The sequence below is a fragment of the Camellia sinensis genome, chromosome 10 (assembly GCF_055761805.1).
Source record: "Camellia sinensis isolate YWXY chromosome 10, ASM5576180v1, whole genome shotgun sequence".
In the NCBI taxonomy this organism is placed as follows: Eukaryota; Viridiplantae; Streptophyta; class Magnoliopsida; order Ericales; family Theaceae; genus Camellia; species Camellia sinensis.
In genome coordinates, this window is record NC_138970.1 from 102,336,039 (window position 1) to 102,360,567 (window position 24,529).

Here is a 24,529-nt window from a genome sequence, read left to right on the forward strand (position 1 = left end):
GGACTTTCTGACATGATTTATATGGTTGTGTGTGATTGCTTGGCTGATGTTGGTAAAATTAAACCCTTTTTCATTGTGCATTGTTATGGGTTAAAATAAGGCATATTTATGAAGACGGTCATGTTATTTGATGATGGCACAGTTTTGGTTGTGTTTTTTTACAATGCTTCACACATGTTTGCATAAATTCCCCACTCAAACTACATATTATTTTTCTACTTCTGTTTATTTTGGTTAACTTCACTCACTATCTTCTTCGACTATTTTAGTACCAATAAAATGGAAAAAGAGATGTGATTGTTTAGATTGTTATTTGTAATGTTTCCTATGGAGTTCCTTTTGAATTGACCATGTAATTTGGTTGTATTATTAATGCAGGAGCCCCTCAAAGTTTCTAGACTTTCTAAGGAAATTATTAAAGTTTCTTCTAGTTATCATCACTCCTATGCCATTACAGGTTCATATTTCTTGCTAGATACTTCATCTATCATGGTTTCATGGGGCCCAAGAATATTTACATGTTTTTCAATCTATATTCACAATTCATGCTACTTTATAGAATATTATAGTTGGGGGTTGTTTCGGGTGTCCTAAATAAGTGTACTTTTTGTCTTTTTGACTAAAAAGTTGGGGGAAAAAATATGAATGTTTGGGTTAACTTTTTGACTTTTTATGGGAAAATGTGTATTAAAAATTTGTATAAATTAGTGTATAGGGGAAAATTAGGATTGGGAATTGTGCAGTCATACTTTTTGACTTTTGGTGAATAGTGATAACTTTTTAACTTTTTGAGTAACTTTTTGACTTTTTAACTTTTTTTTAACTTGCCAAACTTGGCCTTAATATCTAATCAGTGTTTTAAGCTTTTGTCCTTTTAATATTATTTTGAACTCCCTTTCCTTCCTTACATTATGTGAAATGCTACATATGAAAATTAAATCCATTTTCTAGTTTCAATTTTTGACTTCTCATTTATTCAAGTCTACTTTAACACTTAACAGCTATCCATCTTTGATTATTAAATTATTGTGCATATTTAATTAGTTAATGCTATTCATTTGTTGTTGTGTGTAAAGTTTTGATTTTAATAAAATCAAAAGCATCTATCCTTGTAAGTGTAGATTTACAAATTTGAACATACTAAATTCTAAATATAGAATTATTGCTTGACTACAATAATAGTGATTGCGCTGAAATTCAATTTTTGTTACCAAAAGAAAGAAAATATGGCTTCATCTTTACTGCTTCCACTCGGTAACACACTACAATAGTGATTACGTTGTTGCTTAGATGTTCTTCATCTTTAATTCTGCTGGCTGCTGCTACTGCAACGTTGCTGTGAGGCGTGCATGCTGCCAATCTATCTGATGAAGAACTTGCTGAATCAGCACTTGTGATACGTGAAACTTCTGCAACATCCACTAAAGATGCTGACCAAGGTTTTTCTGATTGACTATGCTGCAGGAGAGGTAATCTAGCTTAACATGGATACTAGTTACCAAAGCTACCTGCTGATTATAATCTATTTATGGAATTGATATGAATTTATTTGTTAATGACCTATATATATATGCTTGAAAAAGTATGAGTATCTAAAAGCTCCTGATAGTGTATCATGAGCAGAGCTTCAAGGCGTCCACAGTGTTACTCTCTACACATACAGGAGTTTCGGTTCCTCTGTAACTCCCCACCCCATTATTGTCACATCTCTTAAATTTCAAACTAAACCCAAATCTTTAAGGCTTCATGCCTCCTCCTCACTCTTCAATTTCCCTATCGCAAGCAGGATCATGGTTAAAAGTATGTTTTCATCTTCCTTTTCTGCTTTATATATGTAATTTATGTTGATATATATTTATAACATATATAAAAAGTGTGTAAGAGTGGTATACCGATGCTGCCTCCAGTGATATAACGCTCCTGTTTGCTTGGTTTCTAACTCTTTGCTTGCAGATTTTGGGTACGTGTGCTTCAAATCATCCACATACATAATAGAAGAAGACAAATTTCATCACTTTTCCTAGAAATTTCCAAGACCGACCGGTGCTCCTGTTACTTGCCTATTTTCTAGAACTTATCTATTACAACTCAACCATGCTAATCCTTTATTACAACTCATGAAGAGGTCTCTCATATTGAGAGCTTGGACTATGAGTAAAAACATCTTACTCTGTTCTTGCATTCTAATGTTCCTTTTTCTTGATTGGATATAAACTCCATGCTAGAGCTCAACCAATCATGGCATGGAGACAAAAAAAATCTTCCATTTTCTTTATTGGTTAGTGGTAACTACTAACAAAATGATGTACAAAAGAGATCTCACATTATTGCACACCAATGAGTGAGTGAGTGGTTGTGTGTGAGTGTGAAAGAGATAATATAAAAAGAAAAAGAAAAAGAAAAATAGAGAACAATATATAAGTTCAAAGGTTATCTGTTACTCCCATTTTATGTGACATGGAGTTTTACTTGGGAATACTTTATTGTGCATTGGGAATTTCTTTTGATGGAGGAAATCTAACCTTTATAAATGTCCTTTGAACTCGCTCCAATGGCGTCTCAGAGTGTAATTGGGTTCGTTGGCTTGGACCAACTGAGCTTGCAATTGGCCTCCTCACTCCTTCGCTCTGGCTATGCCGTACAAGCCTTTGAGGTCTGTCTTCATTTCCCATCTCTCTGTTTGTTCATTGAATTTGTTCACGATTGAATTCAGGGCATTTCGCGATTGAATTTTTTATTCCAAAAGCAATGAATTTTGCTATGTGTTTGAATGACTTTGAATTTTTTATTCCAAAAGCAATGACTTTGACTTTGATTCCAAAAGCACTCTGATTGTAATTAATAAACTTTGATTGGTATGAAGGGAGATAAGGGGTTAAATGACTTTGATTGGTAAAAGGAATATAAGGGTTCAAAATGACTTCGAATAGTATATTTAGCTACCTAAAGAAACACCTAAAAACTTAGAAGGCACCAAAAACTCAGTACATTTAGCTACCTAAAGAAACACCTAAAAACAATGATATATATATATATATATATACTTTTGGATCATAGTTGACTGAATATGTTCTTTTATTTTCTTTATAAATTGTGACCTTATTTTTTTGAAGAGCTAAAAATTGACTTTCTGATGCTTCCTTCTCTCATTTCTTTGCATGCATATGTTGTAGCTTTGGTTGTATTGATATCTCATGCAGATCAAATAAATGACCTACTTTTTGGTCATGAGAGTGCTTTAAAAGGTTTTGTGGAGATCCTTAATGTTTTCTGAATTTATAATTAGTCTGCTTGGTTGATGTTCAGAATATACTATTTTCTGGTTTTGCAGGGTTACACAAAGATGCTGTCATCATTCTCCATTCAACCATACTACCTGCTCATATACAGAAGGTCGAGAAGCGACTCACAGGTAATTTATTTTCTCTAGATAAAAAAAATATTTGTATAGAATTTTCTTTTATACTCTTGGTTAACTTTTCTGTTCTGTCTGGTTTGTTGGTGGATGTCGTCGTAGTTTTGTGCTATTTAGTTTTAGATTTATCGGCAGCTCAACAGTGTGTTATGATACTCTTTCTTTTCTTTTTTTTCTGTTTCATCATTTTTACTCAAGATTTATCATAGACGGCCATAGTTGTTCTTATCTTTATTTTTCCATTAATGAGATTATAGAGCTTTAGCAACTTTTTAACTCTGCCTAGTGGATCATGCCCTCCATTATTGATATGAAGGTTAATGAGGGCAGGGGAGGTGAGTTGAAATGAAAGGACAAGGGAGAAAGTTCATAGTTAAATCATTTTATTTTTTCTTTTTTTGTTTATCTTTTGGGGAAGGTTTAATGTCTATCTTTCTTTTTTTGTTTTGTTTTTTGTTCTTCTGTCTGCAAATCTCTAATGTACAGGGGTGATGACCCTTTGTGTTCTATGAATCTATACTTTATTTACTTATCAAAAAAAGCAAAAAAGAAAAAAAGAAAAGAAAAGAGAAGAGAGTAGAACATTCAATAATAATGTGTTCTTTACTGTTATACCAAATTTATGCCTTAGAAGTCTACTGGTTACTGGTTACATCTAACTTAATGGAAAAGCAAAAGAAAGAATTTGGTTTTTGCTCAGCTTGTGCTAAAATTACATCTGCATTGAACATTTTCTAACTCCTCTAATCATTAATCTGTTTCTACTCTAGCAGAGGATTTGGAGAGAGTTTTTGTGGTTGATATATATGTCTCTAAGGGAATGTCAGAGGTTTTGAATGGCAAAATAATGGTAAGATTATATATCTCATATCCTATTTCTTCCTCACATAAGTAGAGGATCATTTTGCTTTTGTTTTGCTGTTTTATAGCTGGCTGAAGCTGATATTTCTATAATACGCAGATTATTTCATCAGGACAGTAAATTTGTTTGTGCTAGGTGTTTAACCCAATTTAACAGGGATTGGCACAGGGGAATGGCCCTTCTTCTTTGTTTATTTATGTTAGGTGTTCTAATATCATATTAGATGATGTTATTGTTAATGTCTACTTTTCTTTTTTAAATTGCAGCAAAATTAAAATGGTAATAGAGCTGCTTGAGGGAATTCATTTTGTTTCTTTTGTGGAGGCCATTTCTCTTGGTGCCCAAGCTGGTATTCATCCATGGATAATTTATGACATTATTTCTAATGCTGCTGGAAATTCATGGTAAATTATTGTTCACAATTCTTTACTGAGGACTATGTTGTGTGTTTAAAATTTAAATATTTCTAGTCCTGAAGCATTCCTTATAAGCATTCTGATCTGAAATTGCCAATTCTAGATCAGGCACAACCTTGATAGATGAGACTGCTAATAATCTGATTTGCACCATGGGCACCAGTTGAGACCATGGCACTGATTGGCACGTTCTGTTTCTGACAATGAACTGATTTTGTAGAACCCATGCCTTTAAAGAAATTAGCTGCAAAATTTATTGAACACTGAAAGCCCTTCTTGTTATGTGCTTACATGTATACACATACATGGGAACATCTGTTTACTTTCAAAGATCTGTGCATTTTTATACTAACTCAATAGGTATTCAAGGTTTTGGTGGTTGGTGTTGGTATATGTAAATGTCGTTGTTAGTTTTTTTTTTCATGACATTCCTGGAATTTGCTAGCGTTTTCTTAAGCAGATACTGTGTTACCTTGCTACTAGACATCCTTCCGTTGGATTCAATTTTACAGGGTTTTCAAGAATCATGTTCCCCAGTTGCTAAGGGATAATCAAACCAAACATCTCCTGAATACTTTTGTTCAAAATTTGGGAAGTCTTCTCATGTTGTAAGTTTCTTAGTGTTGTTCAAGTGTATTATGAGTAATTTATTTTCTTCTTGACTTTGAAGTTAAGTTCAATGGGGGTTTTGGGTGAATTAAATGCTAACTGCAGTTTTATAATTCCATTCAAATTATGCTTCCTTTCTTGTGGTGGATTTAGCATTTAGGACATTTACTTGAGGACCAGGACCATCTGCTAAATGCATACTAAAATTTTAGACTTGAACACCACTCGGTAATCATTTCTTCATCAATGAATTTGGACACATTGAGACTTTCAATAATGATTTTTAAAAGCTCTACAACATAAGAAAACAGATTTAAGTTCTGAGGTCTAATTTTGTAGAAAAATCTTACGTAAATGTCTCAGGAGCTAAAACTGCCTTCCTATTATTTAACTCTCATGCCTCAAAACTGTTTCCAGTGTTGAGTTCGTCTTGCTTGACCACGTTGCTAGTAACAAATTTTTCCATCTTGTTCTCACAATTGATTTTCAGTGTAATATAGTTGAAATCTCAGTTCTTTCATTGAAAACATAAGCCCCAATTATTCACATGAATGTGTGACATTGTGATGCAGAAGCAGTAAGTAGAAGAGGACAAATCCCAAGCAAATAATGTCAAGTTTGTCTAGTTAGTATGAAGTTTGTTTATTTATGAGTCTTCATTTTATTCTTGATTAGAATTTGTTAGTCCCCTATTAGGAGCTTCAGAATGTTCTGGATGTATTTTATTTTTAGGGATTTCTTTGCTATAGTTTGTGTGTTGGTTAGTAGACTTCTCTTGGGCTATAATCCAGCCAATTACTTGTTTAGAATTACTTATTTTGGTAGATTTTGAATATTTTACAGTCTCTAAATGGGGTAATTTTTAGAAAGTTTATTTCTCATTATGGTTTACTAGTGTCCACATAAAGAGGCCCCTGCTTGATTATGAATTTAGAGTTGGAATTAAAGAGCCAGTGTGGAAATTCCCTGTTGACTTGTGTGTGTATCTCAAGCCACCCTTGTGGAGGAGGCTACTCCTTTCATGCTTTTGTTTTCCTATTTGCTGAATTTATGTCTAATTCAAATCTGTCTAACAAGTAACCAGACCTTAATGCAAGAAGCACTAACACTTCTACTCATATGACACTTCTACTCATGTGACACTTTTACTCATTACACTGCCGAGTTGAAATGGTTTTCTGAACTGGTGATGATCTGTATTGAATCAGTTTGCTGATCTGCTATTCTTCTGGTGCTGCTGTGATGTTGCTGCTGTTGCTGAGATGCTGTGGTGATGCTGCTGTGATGGTGTTTGTTACGATGAGGTGCTGCTATGTTGTTGTTGGATGTTTGCTGGTGTTGTTGATGTTTGGAAGGGTGCAGGACGTTTTGTCCAATCTGTAATAGATCAGGTTTTCATTAATGGGGGTTGTCATTAGGTGTAAGTTCGGGCAACTGCTGGTGTTTTGGCTGGAAGGGTATGGAGGGGGTATGGAGGGGGTATTTTGTGTGATTTCATATCCATGTTATTAGTTTGTTATAGTGGTGCCTGAGGGATGCCTCTTGTAAACCTGTAAATCTTTTAAAAAATTATAAATGAGTTTCAATTATTTTTCCCGTTGCAAATTTGTCGTTGTTAAAAAGTGAAGCTTTCTCGACAAATAACTTGTCGGTAAATGTGTAGCTAAAAGTTTATTTTTGCCTACTCATATTGTGTTACTAAAAGTGTATTTTTTGCCAATGCCAATTTGTCGTTGCCAAAACTAAAGCTTTATCGACAACCAAATCGTTGGCAAATGGCAACATTTACCGACGTAAATGTGTCGCTAAAAGTTACTTTTCCCCACTCATATTGTGTTGGTAGAAGTGTATTTTTTGCCAATGCCAATTTGTCGTTGCCAAAAGTAAAGCTTTAGCGACAAACAAATCGTTGGCAAATGACAACATTTACCGACGTAAATGTGTTGCCAAAAGTTTACTTTTGCCGACGCATATGTTGTTGCTAAAAGTATATTTTTTGCCCATGCAAATTTGTGTCGCGAAAAGTGCCACACAATCATCATATTTGAATGACTTTTACCAACGCAAGGTAAATTGCCGACGATGGATGGAGGCTTTTAGCGACGACTATGTTCGTCGCTAAAGGCATTACTTTTACCAACGCAATCATAATTTCGTCGGCAATAACTTTTGCCAACTCACTTTTGCCTACGGGTTGCCAACGTAACTTTGTGTGTCGGCAAAACTCTTTGCCAACGAATTTTCCCTTTTAGCAACATATTTTGTTGCGTTGCGAAAAATGCAATTTCTTGTAGTGTGTTAAGGATTGAAGGCCATCTACTTTTTCCCTAAGTGATCCTTATGAGTAGAAGGGGTAGAAGGAATGAGCAAACCTCAGAAAGTGTTTTTCTTGGCCTTTATTCTGGAAATCTACACTAACCTAAATCCCAGCCGGAAGAAGAATTCAGCCGGCCACTTTCTTGTTCGATCAGCCCCTTTTGTGTCTGGTCAGATGCCTCTATTCTAGATGGTTTATTTGCTTTATTTAGTAAGATTTGCTAGATTCAGCAGTAGTTTGGCTAAATATCGGTCCAATGTTGTAATAATTTCTCCACTCCCCCTTTCTTTTCTTTTATTATTTAGAGTGTTGTAATAATCTCTCTCTCTCTCTCTCTCTCTCCTCCTTTTTTATTCAAATTGTTGTAATAACTTCCAACCCCACGTCTTTCTTACCCTTTTATTTATATGCTTTCCATATCTATTGATAAACATCATGTTTTATTTATCATATCCATGCCATGCATCCATATTCCATGCATTTAGATTCGGCTAATTTGGATCTGTGGATTTCATCAATTCTTATGTGCCTTTGTGCGATAATTCACGCTTTGAAATGATTCAGATATCATGTACTTAGCAACTGAATCTATAGTTGCATTTTTGTGTATGTATTGCATTAGATGTTTGCATATAGGATCATGCATATATATATAGCATATTATTTTGGCTTGCCATAGATGAATGCTAGGTGAGCATTCATCGTTTTAGCATCCCGGTTATGTATGTTGTCTTATCAAGTTTAGCATCTTACCATGCAGCTAAGTGCTTAAATGATATACCTCCTTGAATGCCAGTGGATGAAGGTTATGTTGCTTAAGTTGGGAATGATGTTGATTGATATGCATGTGGGCTCGATTTCATTTTGAGTTGTACATTTATCCAAAAGGTCTTTAACAAATGCATGAAATCAAAGCATAATCAAAATGAGCAACATGATCTATAATTGCATGCCTCACATAGTAATGTTAGCATTATTAAAATAATCGAAACAAGAGCGTATAATGTTTATAAAACTCATATCATGGTTCAATAGATGCCGATCTTTTGATCGAGTAAGTAAAGGTGCTCAATTCATGAGCTTCCCTCTCATACCTAAGGTTCCAAATCGAGACATCTTTGGTTATGATAAACAGTGGCATTTGGCACGAGTACGAGTTTTCTAGTTTTTCCACAAAGATTACGTGGCGACTCTGAGATCTAGTGGTGTAGTTTATTTCTGGCATATTTTGCAATAAATGAATCTTGTATAAAAGTTGCTGGATTTTCTGTTTCACATTATACTAGTGATATCAAATCAGAAATCGAGAGTCTGAACTGTTAGGTGCGCATGGTAACCCCAAAAGCATCCCACAAGTGCCTAAGTCTTAAGGCTTGTTAAGGGGAAGGGCTCTGGCAGAATTTTTGGCTAACCACCCGATTGAAGGAGAGGAAGATGTGGAGTACATATTCCTAGATGAAGAGATCCTACAACTAGAAGAAGATACCTGGAAATTTTACTTTGATGGAGCTGCTAACCAATTTGGTTATGGGATAGGAGTGTTGCTGATGGCACCCGATGATTCCCACATACCCCTAGTCTTCAAGCTCCGATTTAAGATATCTAACAACCAGGCAAAATATGATGCATGCATTGCAGGACTAGAGGCAGCCCTAGAACTAGGGGCAATAAGGTTGGACGTAGTTGGGGATTCAAACCTAGTTATTTCTCAAGCTAATGGAGACTACAAAGTCAAAGAAAAGAAGATGAAAGCCTACCATCAAACCTTAGACATGTTGATCTCGATGTTTGAAAGGCTAACATTTACACAACAGGTGAAAGAGAACAATCAATTTGTCGATGCTTTAGCAACCCTAGCTTCGATGGTAGACATAACAATTTGGGTAAGAATGCATCCAATTGTTATAGAATAGAGGTATACGCTAGCATACGAGATGATAGCTACAACAAAAGAAACCCAAGATGAAGGTCTTTGTTATTCTGACATTTGGAATTTTCTAGAAAAGGAAACATTGTGTGCAAAGGGCAAATACCAAGGACAAAAAAAGGATACGACACCTGGCCAGTCAGTTCATCATATGTGGAGATAAGATGTAGAAGACGAGTCATCTAGGAATGCATAAGTTTTGCGTGGAGAAGAAAGAAGCAAAGCGCATCATAGAGACTATCCATGGAGGGGAGTGTGGGGGTTTATATAAACGGTATAATGCTGGCAAGAAAAATCCTCAGACAAGGTTATTATTTGACCATGGAAAGTGATTGTATTAGTTTTGTTCGACGATGCCACAAATGTCAGATTCATGCTAACCGCATGAACATTCCACTATAAAAATTGTACAACATGACTTTACCATAGCCTTTTTTAGTGTTGAAAACATTGCGTGTGACCAAATTTATCAAGAACAACATCATATGCAGGTATGGGGTGCCAAATGAAATCATTTCAGAAAACAGTTCACACTTCAAAGGGGAGGTGACTGATCTACTTGAAAAGTATAATGTGGCCTTTCACACGTCATCAACATATAGGCCACAGACCAATGGAGCTGTTGAAGCAGTGAACACGAACGTTAAGAACATCCTATGCAAGATAATAGAGACCTACAAGGATTAACCAAATAAGTTGCCTTTTGCACTCTAGGGATATAAGATGTCGATCCGAACATCTACTTGGGCAACTCTCTACTCTCTAGTATACGAGATGGAGGCTATATAGTCGATTGAGGTAGAGATACCTTTCCTAAGGATTATGGTTGAGTGTCAGATAGAAGAGACTGATTGGCAGAAGAATCGATTTGAAGAGTTGATGTTATTTGATAAGAAGAGGTTAAAAGCACTATACCACATTCAAGGGTACCGGGTAGGATTGCCCGAGCGTTCAATAAGAAAGTTAAGTCCAGAAACTTAAGAGAAAGAGATATAGTGCTGAAAGACAACCGAGCTCCAATTTACGACCTTAGAGGCAAGTTCAAACCTAATTGGACTGGTCCTTACATCATCAAATCAATTTGGCTAGTAGAACCAGTTATTTTGATAGATCTGGATGGACTGGAGTTCTCACAACCGATCAACATGGACAAGTTAAAGAAATACAATCCTTAAGAGGCTCGCTGGGCTAAAAACCTGAAAGGCAACCCAAGCAAAAGTTAAAGCATGAAAAAGAAAAATAAAATAAAATAGAGCTCATAAGGTTGAAAACCCGAAAGGGCGACTTTGACAAAAGTTAAAGCTCCAAAAGGAGAGTGCTAACACCCGAATAAACCCTAACCGTGAATTACATAAGGCATGATTCCTATCTTTAGGATATGTAGGCAGCTTCATTCTGACATTTATCCCCAACCATTTTCAACTTAGTTGCTCTGTCCATGTTTAATTGGTTCATTTTTGCTCAAATTCAGATATCAATTGTCCAAATTTTTCTTTATGTGACGAGTTTAGTTGCAAGACGAATCCCGGTTGGTAGTACAATAATGAAAGATAATGCAGTAAGTCTTGTCTTGATTGATTCAAGTTTGTGCATTCCGGGGGGTTAATTCCAGGTATGTCAGCTAATGACCATTTGTGAAAATATGTTTTGATGTTTTTAACAAAATTGACTGATTTTCTCAAACATTTTTGCAAAATAAACCATTCGTTGGACCGAAGAGGAAGCTTTCCAGTATCCACAATTTTTTATTACATGATTTCAAAAACAAAAGTGGAACAAACATGCTTATCCAACTCTTATGTCAATCAAAGCTTTTTTTACATCAAAACTAAAAAGGTTAAAGTAATAAACTATGGGCACAGTCGAGTCAAGTCATTTTCCCTCTTCCTGCCACATCAGAAATTCTACTACCAGGGATGCGCCTACTTGTGCCTCTTCTTCACGCCAAGGTAGGCACTCGCCGGAAAGGGCATGATTGAAACCATCAGCAGGAGCCAAGAGCTCCCTCATCCTCCAAGCAATTACATATCAAGAAAGATGTCTGGCCTAGAATGGAAATGAAGCTGGATACCCACCCCATCAGCAAGATGAGTCTGGTTATGTCCGAACTATCTCCTAAACCTAAAGGGGAAATAAACGACGCAGTGTGTCAAACCAATAAATTGCACACCCTGTTGGCAGAACATATTATGCATCATTGGAGGCAAGTCCAGCCAGGGGTAGCACCAAGCAATGTCCATTGTAGATCTGCTACACATCCAATCACACCATAGGCCCTCTGAAGGAAAACCCATTATTTGTGCTCGAGAGAAGTAGCTCCTAGCCTAGTACTGAACACAAGGAGCCACTACTTTTAGCTTATCCATCAACCACACCTAGGGAGGGATAAAAAAACAAGAGAGATTAAAGAATAGAGAGATGTGTGTTTAGTGGGAAAGTGAGAAGAGGTTTTAAGAAAAAAATCAATTGATAAGGTTCAGAGTGGTGTAAGAACTATAAACGGGAAACAATACCAAAAGAAGCAGAGGGCTCCCCTACAAATCTGAAGGTCTCCTGTCAGTGGAATGCATCCGAACTCATCAAAGTCTTGGCTAACACTAAGCTAATATAGTTGACAAGCATGATATACTACATATGTGCAGATAGAGAAAGCAAATAAAAGAATGGAAAAGAAAGAAGCAGGAGTGGGGAATTATTACATCACTTTGAATATTACAAATCCGAATAAAGGATGAGAGGAATAAAATATTACAACAAAACTAAATCCTAACTACTCCCTCTAAAACTAAAATAAATAAACTAAAAAAAAAAGCAATAACGGGCCTTGGAGACCATTGAAGACTATTCTGCTCATCGCCGGGAGAGTGCAAGGTTCTGTCTAGAAGGTTGGCCGGCCAGCCAAAAAATGAGCTGGCTAGCCAAAAACTTAGCTGGCCGGCCAATTAGGCCAGGCCGAAACTCTATTTTGTTGTAAGTCCAAACAAAGAGCAAACATGAGGTATGTGGGTGGCTTAACTCACCATATCTAGTTAGATTACAACAGTATACGATATAAATCACAATAAGAAAAGTAATATGAGAAAGGAAATGCAAGAACATAAACAATGCATGCAAAATTCACCTTTGAAGGAAAGGATTTGATTTTCAAACTTCCTTTTGATTTCCCTCAAGTCTAGAAAGTGTATTCTTAGCTTTCAATTTGAAAATTCAAAATTCTTGGTTGAATGGTGTTTTTGGGTTGTTTAACAGTGTGTGTGAGGAACTCTCTGTTTTTCTTTCTTTCAAAAACACTCACTTTTTCTTGATCAAGGCTACTAGAATTTGGCTACATCAGAGTTTTTGGGATGGTTTTGGTGTGCTAAGGGTGATATATTAGTGTATGATGGTGTATATAGAAAATGGGAGTTTTTTACTTCAAAGTTTAAAATTATTTTTTCTTTTTCTCTCTAACTCTCTTCTTTGAAATTAATCATCTCCCTCTCTTACAATTTGATTACCTCCATATAGGCAATGCAAGTGTGCTTAATGGAAAAGATGGTGGAGGACAAGGTTGAAAACAAGGGCCATAAGATGACAAAGGCCAATGACTTTATTGAAGAGGCCAGCTCTCTTGACAATAAAGGATGAGTAGATACACAATGTGTAAGGCTCAATGGAGCAGGTGGGAGAAGACAAGATAGAAGACATGGATGGTGGGGTAACATGGATTGTTGAATTGGATGCTCCTTTTAGGGTAAGAGACAAATGCTCTTTCGACAATGGAGGCCAAAGGAAGATAATGGAGGGTGAGCAGGTGTGTATCTTGTGCATGACTATATCAAGAAAGATCTGGAATAGCATATTTCACACACTTCTAACAAGAATTCTGCCAAAATTACCCTGTTTCTGGAAAAACTGGTTGGTTGGCCAAAATATTAGTTGTGGCTGACTATTTTGCTTGAAACAGGATTTTTCGACAGAATTATCATCCTTTCCTCCTATTTTCGTATTGTTCTTTGCTCAATTTCCTCTGAAAAAGTCTTATTTTGAAATTTAATAATAAGCCTCAGAACACTACAGAAATAGCCAAAACCAAGCATAGAAAGAAAGTTTTGAAAGATAGTTTTGAACAAAACTTATACATTTGGCCAAAACAGTCTTAGGGTTGGAAATAAAACACAAATTCCATCTTTTTTTTACTGAGAATTATGCAAGAAACACATTCTTGTTTTCATCATCGGGTAATCAAAAGAAAGCGTCCATGTCTTAGGCTGGTCAAAATAGGGTGTCTACAGATTACTTGGATGATTATTGAGATTTGATGTTGAGAGGATTGTGATTTTCCATTTCATTGATTGTTTTTGGAAGCAAAACAAGAGATTCTATGTCAAGAGTATTAAAATCTCTCTTCTCAATCATTTGTGAACATGGAAATGGGTGGGAACATCCTTGTTCCATGAATAGAAGAAGAGTTCTTAATAACATTTGATTAATCCCTTGCTTTAAATGCAAAGCCTCCACTAAGCAATGATGTGTACTAATTCACTCTCTTCAATTTATAGCATGGATTTGGATATTAACCTGTCTTTATTCACAAAGAGATGATGTCAATTCCCATCTATTTCTTAGCCTTGAATTTGATCTTGCTTTAATTCATTTAATTTGATGAATTGTCACAAAATATATGTTGTACATATCTGTTAGTTAAGGGTTGAGGCCTGTAGACGTCCCCGAACGTCCCGGGAGGAAATCCCCCCCGTTTTGGTCATTGGGCTCACTACAGTTCAGGACTCAATGTCACGGTCCTGTATCTAATCTCGCAGAGTGCAATGCAAGACTGATGAAATCATCAAAGAGTCCAAATCCGGCAAATCATTTTTGAAAACAGATTTTTTGAAAGAAGTGCCAAACATGGACTGCTTTGCCAAATACAGAGTCGCCACCTAAATATTTTATTTTGGGAAATTTAGGAAACCCTGACTCATTGCCTAAGGCCACATGTCCGTCATCACCAAAGTTGCCTCGGCTCGGGAACTTGGGTACGATTGGGGAAGGTCACTTCGTGAGCACCCCCGCTCGCCCGATCAAAGATCGGCCTCTACTAACCATGATATCTAGTTTTGAAAACATTATGCGTTCTTAAACCGGTTATTAGCCTAGATTTACTATGTGATGCGCACAGCATACAAGTATAGACTGGGTCGCCTGAATTGGAACAAAACATTTCATGTTTGTTTATTTGAAAATGGTTTGATGGTGCTACTCGCAAGTAGGCTAAGACGTGGATTTGCCACCCTCGGGTGGGCTTAGAAAAAATGATTTTGCCACTATCAAGTGGGCTTAGAAAACATGGTCTTGCCACTCTCAAATGGGCTTAAAACTCGCATTTAATGAATTGTTCCAATTCAAATAACCCAACCTTCACCCACAGGCATTCTGGCAGTTATATCATATAAGCAATTAGCCTCATGGTAAGCATGCTATCATGGCAGTCACTCACACACATGCAAGGATGCTAAAGCATAAAACTTACCGAGTACTCCAAGCCAAAACAAAAGCTATGTTAGAAATCAATGCATGATCCTAACTATGCTGAAATGCCTAATGCAACACATGCAAAATGCAACTAATATAGGCTCGGTTGTTCTAAACATGGCATATGATGATACTACAGCTAGCACATATTCAATTTGGAATTTGAAATACAAATGCAGTTAGTATGATGCGCCGAGCCCGGTGCATGCAATACAGATGAATGATGCAAACATGCTATCATACTGTATGCTAATTGAAATATGCCCTAATCTAACCATCATAAGCTGGTAAATAAAAGGGAGAAAGACGTGGGGTTGGAAAACATACATCACACTCACGCACACTTATTACAACATTGCCCTCGCTCGAAAGGTCCGAATGAATAATACAGTCCGAATAAATAGTACAGTCTGAATAAATACAAAACCCTAATTAATTAACAAATTAATCTAGAAAAGCAGGTAAATTGGCACGCAAATCCATGGACCGCCTCAGCTCTTTTCCAAATGATGAATGATGCATGCTCGAGTTGCTTGGCGCGGAAATCCATTGCGATGCCCTGATTCGCCTCTGTTTGCAATTGTTTTTGGAATATTGCGCAACGCTCTAGAAGGCCGCTGATTTCTAATTTACTACAACAGAGAGCAACAAAGGGACATGGCAAAGTATTTCACATATTTATGCATGAATACTCTTCAAGGAGTGTAGTCCTCGATCCTCGTGCCACCAATCACGCATATCGATGCATGATGGCCATGGAGTCGAATTGCACGACTCAATATGAGATGAATACACATGAAAACGTAACAAGACCTAAACTCTATCATGGGTAATCCGGAGTGTCGGCGACAGGGAATTGAGACACGTTCCGTCACTCGGAGTACGAAACGTCCCTCGTTTCCCGTGCTTAGGCTAACTCCTATTCCAAACACAATGCAAATGAGATGGCATACACAATGCGACTAACATACAACCTAGCATACGCAATGTTATGAAATGGCATACACAACGCTCGATGTAACATGGCATACACAATGCTCTAACATGCAACCTAGCATACGCAATGCTATGAATTGAAAATGCATACACAATGCATGATGGACTTACACCAAAATGAGTGGACCTCAGCCACGCTCACATCAGTGGCCATTAGATGAAAATGAGATGACCGAAATGCGTGCACACATGTACGCAAATCGAGGACCGAACCTAAGGCATTAAATGTCACTCTACCAAAGCATGGCAAGGATGAAGCATGGCATTCAAGCATGTAATTTTCAGCACTGAAACATAATGCTAAATGGTCCCGAAACATGGAAATATGACACCCAATGCATAGAATAAGCCCCGAAACCCAAAACTAGTCCAATGCATTGAACCACAAGTATACAAAGGAAGCATTATTTGATCATGAATTCTAAAGACAGAGCCAAGGCAGTCCCAAAACATGCACATTTCTAGTTTAGAGCATGGCCAAAAGATGCTAACATGATGGACTAAAATAGCATGCAACATTGGCTAGCAAGCATGGTTTACATGGCATGTATATGAAGAAAATGAGAACTCATCAAACCAGCCAAAAACAGTGAATAAAATATGCCAAAATATGCCCAAATAATCACTGAAATGTAGCCAATGCATGCAAAAATAAGGGGCTTCTTTGGAAGGCCATTCAAGGGGTTGTTAAGCACATATAAGATAGACACTTAGCATGACCAAACCAACTCTGGAAATGAGTTATGACAGCCCTAAAACTCACAAAATTGGCCCTAAAATCAGTCTACGAAACATGAAAAGAAAGGCTCCTTTGAAGAGCCTTGGATGGGATTGCTCTACACATGCACTATAGACATAAAATATGATCAAAAGGGCCCTGGACAGACCTAAGGCAGACCCTAAAACCCACAAAATTGGTCCCAAAAAGTGACTTCGATGCATGCAAAATAGAGCCCCTTTGGAAAGCCAAAAAGACCCCCAAACAAGGCAAGGAGGGAGGGGGTCACCCCCCTCTAATTTTGGCCCTCAAAAATGCATCAAAGCCACTAAAAATATACTAGATTTTAGTGGCTAAGAGGCCAAACCATGGCCAATGCAAGTGCTCTAATGCATAGCCTTAATCATGAAGAGATGAAGCATGCATAGGGGGAAGATGACCCCAAACAGAAATGGGACCTTAACAAAACTTGAAGAGGATATCAAAAAAAGACTTTTTACAGTTTATAAAAAATCTCGAAAATGCTCACAAGTAAGGCTAAAATAGGATGCAAAAATAGCCCTAAAAGAGAGATAGAGGATAAGGGGAAGTAAATGACCTCAAACAGAAAAGTACCCTTAAACAAAGTTGGAGAGGGAATTAAAATAAGACACTTTATAGTTTAGGTCAAAGCCCAGAAATGCTTGCAAATAAGGCCAACCAATCATGCAAAAAAAATGTGAGTTTAGGGGAAATAGGCACTTACCCTTGAAGAGCCGACCTCCAGCAGCTTTTGGACCAAGTTGGTGAGCTTTCAACCTCTGCAAATGACTTCCAAGGTGCTGGAATGGATGATGGAGGTGTGGTGCTAAGGGTTGTAGTGCAAATGGACCAAGAAAATGAGGGTTTTGGAGCTTAGAATAGTGACAATGGAGGAGGGAGGTTATAAGCCTTAAGCAATTTTGTTCAACCCCTCAACAAGAAGTCAAGCCTCTCCTTTATAGAGGAGAAGCTTCAAAATATCCAAAAAGGTCCCAAGTATCCTCCATACACGTGTATAGAGGATGCACCAAATGGCTTCCAGCTGGCACAGCTGGATTACACTTAGAAAAAGCAAAAAACAAGAAGCAGGCCAGCTAGTTCAAGTGGCCGGCCGGCCTCCCCCCCTGGTCGGCCGACCAGGGGTCAAAAGGGTCAACAAAAATTGGTGGTCGGCCTACCCAGAAAGGTGGCCTCCCAGATGAGTAGAATACAGTTGTGTAGAGAAAAACCAGAAAAAGTGACCCAGGAGAGAGAAAAGCTAGCTTTTAAGCAAGGTTCAAAAGGGTCAAGATGAATTTCTGGCCGGCCTACCCATATTGGTGGCCTCCCAGATGAGCACAACACAATGGTGGTATGAAAGGCCAGAAAATGTGGCTCAAAAGTGAGAAAAACCGACTTTTGGAGAGAGAAAAAGATAAAACTGGCTTTTCAGGGGAAGAGGTGGCCGGCCACCATCCTACCACCTCGCTAACAATGAAAATAGGGTCGCTACCAAAAATGGACCAAAATGGATGCAAAACGAAGGTTTGGGGGCCAAAACGCGCGGTTCGGGGCCTCGAAAACAGACTGTTAGGCACCGGAAGTGGCGTATTACCACGAAGGTGGTCTCCCAGGCCACAGTGTTCTTCTAAAGGGAGGAAATAAGATGTGTGCCAAAAATCGGAGCAATCAGAGGTAATTAAGCGGTCCCGAACCGAGGCACACGGCCGACGGCTCCAAAAACGGAAAACCAGGCTCCAAACGGGAAAAATGGCCTACGACCACGAAACGTAGCCTACGGCCACTGAGAGATGGTCTACGAGACCTCTCCCTCCCTTCGGGAAGAGAAAACGGAAAAAATAGGACCCGGTTCACAAACCGAGACAAGGCACAAAAAGAGCCCCGAAGTCTGGAGGCAAGGCTTGCAGCCGAGACTCTGAAACCTTAGAACGAGCACAAAATGCAACATCACCGAGCGCTCAACTGGTGACATCTGAGTCTTAAGGTCGGTCAAAAATGGGGTGTCTACAGTTGCCCTTCTTTGACAGAACTCAGAAGTCATACGTGACGGGAGTGAATGTCAAAGCCCAGAGACGACCCATTTTTGACAAGGCCGAAGACTTAGACAAACATACAAAATGACAAAGATGTGCCCGCAGGCAGGGGCAAAATGCAAAATGATATGCACAAAGTCGGATATAACTCATGATCATGCAAAGCAGCAAGCTGTAATGAAGTGCACACGCAACAGTTTTAAGCAAGAATGCAAAGCAACAACTACATTTCATGCAGTTTAAGAATGCGGAGAATTGTTCGATTCTCGCCACGTCTCACACGGAGAAGATACAATACCTGCGCGATTCGTCTGGTCGCACCAGCTTCAAATGAACCGTACATACAATATCGTGCTTGAAAGAGGAAGAAACTCAACAAGTACAACATAGTTAGCAACACATGTTTAACACTACATCGAATGCAGACAAACATGGTGTTGATGGGGAAGCGCATCACAATGCGAGAGACACGCGTGTAACAACGCAAGCTAAGCATAAGGGTATAACAATACCAATGAAACGTGCACAACAATGCAAGTGGTATGCATGAGAATGCAAGTGACGTGCATAACAATGCAGGATAAGTGCAAACTCGGATGCATGTTTGACACGAAACAACGAGCAAAGAAATGCAAGTTTCGACGAGTGCAATTCAATCGTGACCTCCGGTTTACCTCCCGGAAGGGTCACAGCATACTCAAAAAGGATACATCTTGCTCTTGATGAGTGACGATGAGGCACGCATCGAAAGTTGGAGTTGGAGTTCCCGCGGAGGGATTTCGCGACAAAAAGTGCACTTTTCTTGTACTTTCTCGGGTGCTGAGGACTCCGATGACTACCAAAATTTGCAGAGACCTTGGAGACCACCTTGGGAACACCACCGACCAGGTTTGGAGTCCAGGGGAGGCCACCGACCAGGTTGGAGTGCAAGGGGTGGTCGACCTACCAGAAAAGGTGGCCGGCCGACCACCTAGCCCAAATCCAGGGCAGTTTGGTCTTTTTGCACTCATTTCTTTAAATATACAAAGCCAAACACCTTTTTCTCATAACTTCAGCTCTAAAACTGCCTTCTCCTCCTTCCTAGACCATTTTCATTCTCAGATCTGCGCTTTATACGCGTTTTCCAACGCACTACGCCAAGTTGTTTCGCGAAAACTTTCAGTTCTCTTCACTTTAAACCGATTAAAATTTGATTTCTGGGCTTCTTTTTTCATTTTTGTCACTTGAGGTAAGTTTGTCTCAATATTTAGAAGATTTTCTCGGGAGTTGACTTTTGTTGACTTTTTCATTTCCCGAGAGTTGACTTTTGTTGACTTTTTCCAATTTTGGCTCATTTCGCTCATTTTTGCTCCTTTTTGCAGATTTCTTGAAATGGCAGGTCAATTTCCCCACAGCGGAGGTTCTCCAGGCGCCGGAGGCGAGCCTGACATCATGTCTTTGCATCCGAGGGTTCGCCCCTTCATCCCCGAGAGGTACAATCCTCCGACTCATGTCCTCCCTCGGGCGATTTTTTATCATTTTACCGACTTCGACCCTCGAGCTCCTGTAGACCTGCTACTGTGGGAGCCGGAGTCCCATCTCTCCCATCAGGCGCGAGAGGTACGTACTTCACCTTTTCATATTTCCTGCCTTAATTCTGCATTTTCCTTGCATTTCATGCTATGTATGCTTATTGCTCGTTCTGAACACATTCGCATGCCATACTTCTGCTCATTCTAGCACACAACTTGTTCTGCATGCTTAGTCTATAACACAATACTCTATCTTGAACACATAGCTCAATCACTTGAACACGAAGCCCAAACTTTAAATTTATGAAATCTGAACACACAGCCCAAATTTGATTGTGAACACGCAGCCCACATTTGATTGAAAGTTGAACAAGCAGCCCAAACTTTAAATTTCTGAAACCTGAACACACAGCCCAAATTTAATGGTGAACACGCAGCCCACATTTGATGGAAAGTTGAACACGCAGCCCAAACTTTAAATTTCTGAAATCTGAACACGCAGCCCAAATTTGATGGTGAACACGCAGCTCACATTGGATTGAAAGTTGAACATGCAGCCCAAACTTTAAATTTCTGAAATCTGAATACGTAGCCCAAATTTGATGGTGAACACGCAGCCCACATTTGATTGAATTTGATTTGATTTGCACACAACTCATTTCCATCATTTGCACACAGTTTATTCATTCCATTCTGAAACTGAATACATGTGTTCATTATGAATGCAGACATCCTTCCACGTTACACAGGGATACAGTTCTATTGCTGCAAGAGATTGGTATGCAGAGCTCCAGGAGGCTGTCCGCGATTGGGTTGATCTGGCAGGATTCGGGACCTTTTGTACCGGGATATCTCGTTATCCAGCTAGCCAGACATTCATGGGCGCCCTGGTGGAGAGATTGTGGGACACCACCAACTTCTTCCATTTCTCAGCCGTTGGGGACATGACCATGACCCTATTTGACTTCGCCGTGTTAACGGGCCTTGACGTGGGAGGCCTGGCGATCCCTTACGACGAGGACATGGGCGAGTGGGAGGCTGCCTGGATTCATCTGTTGGGAGCTCGCCCACCGGTAGACCGATCTTCAGGCCGTGTCCGATATACCTGGTTTTCTACACAGTTCAGGGGAACTGAGCCCGAGACTCCTGAGGAGATTGCACAGTACGCCCACGGGTTTTTGATGTTCCTCTTTGGGACCACTTTGTTCGCCGATAGGGGGAACACCGTTGGGCTATATTTGCTGAGTGCCTTGGTAGACCTCACACAGGTTAGTCAGTATGACTGGGGTGGCGCCAGCTTGGCTACCCTCTATTGCTATATGAGTGCGACCTCCCGCGGACGGGGGAACATAGTCGGCGGCTACTAGAGAGCCTGGGAGGTACCTTCTGCCCTCTTGATTCACATTTCTGCTTTTCATTATCTGTACATTGCACACACGGCACACTTTACCTTCTGTACTTACATTCTGCCCTCAACATTCTGTATTCAGATTCGACATTCAGCATTCTGTATTCTGATGGCTTTTGCCCTGTTTTCCACAGTTATAGGTCTTCGCGTACTTTCCGACGCTAGCCCCGGAGCTCAAGGTGGAGGCCCCTCTCATGACCCCTTATTCGCTCATCTTCGAGGGCCAGTACCGATCGCGGCCCCAGGAGACTCTCCCTTACCTACGGCAGTATTTTGACACTATGCGGACGACCGAGATATGTCAGAACTCTCAGTTCTTCCCGTGTTCATCTTTGATTCATGCTTGGACATTTGCGATTTCTAATCGGCTTATGCATTGGCTATCCGCAGATCTTATGGCAGCCCTGGATGCCTTTGGGTGAGGATCTCCGATTCCAGTTTGTCGGAGGATGGGCCTCCTCCCAGTATAGGATCTTGTTTGAGGGTCCGGTTGGTAGGGCCTGGTTCCTGGTGCAACGCTTTCTTCGTCAGACTATGGGCTTCCCTGAGCCGAGTGTCCCTTTAGCACCCCCAGACGATATGTGGCTCGCTGATAGGCTTACTCCCCAGGGTATCATTGATGCCAGGTTGGGCATTAATGCACTGCTGTATTTGGAGAACGGGAGTACGCGACCTACCGTCACCCCTACTTGATGCCTCCATTGACAGGTGTTCGTACTCCCTCGAGGAGGTCTACCGGCATGCCGTCTTCGAGTCACACCCGAGCCAGAGACATTCCTTCGGCCAGTAGGGCTGGCACATCCAGAGGTGGGGCTGGATTGGTCCCTCCGATTCCCCCGACTTATCATCATGCCGGATGGCCAGGTATCCCGACTGAGTTGACGGGATGGAGATATAGGGCTTCCTATCCAATTTCGCTAGAGCCTCCTATGCCAGATCATCCATACACCAGAGACCCTGACTCACCACCGGTATGTTTTACAGCTTTGCTTTATCACTCAGATACTTGGACATTCATTCATTCACTGATGATTTACACTTGCATCTGCAGCCTACCACGGAGTATGCTAAGGGGTTACTTGGGTTAGTGGCCTCGCTCGAAGACATGGTCTTGCGGAGAGAGGCGCAGCTGTCCATCATGGGCGTCTCGGTACTCTTCAGTTTTCTTGCATTTATCATATTTCTGATGACATGCTGAATTTAAACATTTCACTGCATTGATTGACCGACTGTATGGGGAGAGCACATCTGACACACACCACATCCATGTACTATATTTGCATACATCCACTCCATGTAGCTTTTTATCTGTACATCTAATGTACATATTTTGGCTGATGCGTTCAAATTGCACTCTTTCTTTTCAGATGCCTCCGATATATACCGAACCACAGGTCAGGCCATCTGGGCCTTCCGAAGGAGCTGGACCATCTAGGCCTTCTCGAGGAGCCGGGAGAGGGGAGTCGTCTCGCAAACGAGGCGAGCGCCGAGCACATATCATTGAGGAGGAGTCCAGTGAGGAGGAGGAGTCCACGCATCGTCAGTCAGAGACATCTGCTGGCAGAGAGGATGACTCTGAGTCTGGTTCTGAGGGCGGAGGTGATGTCGAGGAGGGTTTTGAGGACATTGGCTCCGATTCGGGTAGTGGTGCTGATGGAGATGGCACAGAGGTTGTTCCGCAGAAAAGGACGAAGAGGGCCTCTTTTTCTAACGCTTGAGAGCACAGATGTTCTTGTTTATTTGCCTTTTTTACCAGTAGTTGTAGCACATTGTACATTATTAGGCAGTTTTATTTTTGGTAAAACTTGTACCCTTGTTGTAAAATGTTGTAACAAAGGAAGCATGATGGAATGAAACAGCTTTTGTTCAAAAAAGTGTTGTATTTTATGTTCTTGCATCGCATCGCATTATTTTGCACAAAAATGAGATTGAATGGAAATCATGCATTGAAAATTGCCAAGTTAGGTAGTGAACCGACGCAACAAACAAAGCAACTTAACTTACTAAGAAAGAACAGAACCTTAGCAAGTTTACAACTCGATAAGCAAGGCACAACAATGTTGATAAACTTACAACTCGATAAGCAGAACACAACAATATTGATAAAACTTAGAGTAACAACTCAAAACACAAAACTCGTCAACTCGACAAAGCTTAACAACTTGGTAAGCTTAACAACTCGGTAAGCAGAGCAACAACTCGATAAGCAAAAACAAAAACTCAATAAGTAGGATTTAACAACAACTCGATAAACAAATGCATTTCGGAAGATCTGGGCGACAGAATGCATCCGAAACAGAGGAAAACTCGCACCTTTAACGCCCCCAATGCATGGAAATGCTTGGAACTTTCTTCTAGAGGCTAGAACAAGACTAAAGCCACCCTCCTCTTGATGGCCGACCACCTAAGGGAGCTGGCCGACCAGCTTTTTGCATTAGAGGGGAGAGGGGTGGTCGGCTTGCCAGAAAAGGTGGCCGGCCGGCCACCTAGCTTGGCAACCACCAAATTTTCGACACATGTCCTCCGAACAGTGCCTTATCCTATTTAAAAACTCTAGCCTCATGGTTCTCTCATTTCATCTTAGTTTTGCACCAAAATAGAGGCATTTCTCACCCAAAATCTCACAGCTTGGGTTGCTTCTCTAGATGGCTTGGAAAAGTTGAACTTCCGGGGTTTCGGCTTGAATGCACTATTCACGCTGAGCTGTACTTCGCTGCACATTCCGTTCCTTCATGTCGCGGCGAGGTTTTGGAATCCGGTAACACACGTCTTTAGCTTCGGC

At 39.9% G+C, this 24,529-nt stretch overlaps 1 long non-coding RNA gene and 1 pseudogene across 4 annotated transcripts; both read left to right on the forward strand.

Moving 5' to 3' along the window:
• The first annotated feature begins 2,134 nt into the window (after nt 1-2,134).
• LOC145801690 (uncharacterized) lies at nt 2,135-6,836 on the forward strand. 4 transcript variants are annotated; one of them, XR_014343336.1, is made up of 5 exons: nt 2,135-3,245; nt 3,332-3,412; nt 4,189-4,265; nt 4,544-4,681; nt 6,511-6,836. It is a non-coding gene; the product is annotated as an uncharacterized LOC145801690 (long non-coding RNA). The 4 variants fall into 4 exon arrangements; XR_014343337.1 differs by lacking the exon at nt 6,511-6,836 and adding an exon at nt 5,206-5,293; XR_014343338.1 differs by lacking the exon at nt 6,511-6,836 and having other exon boundaries at nt 4,544-5,076.
• Nucleotides 6,837-10,368: 3,532 nt separating this feature from the next.
• The window catches only part of LOC145800601 (protein CHROMATIN REMODELING 35-like), a 51,675-nt pseudogene continuing 37,514 nt past the window's right edge, over nt 10,369-24,529 (forward strand).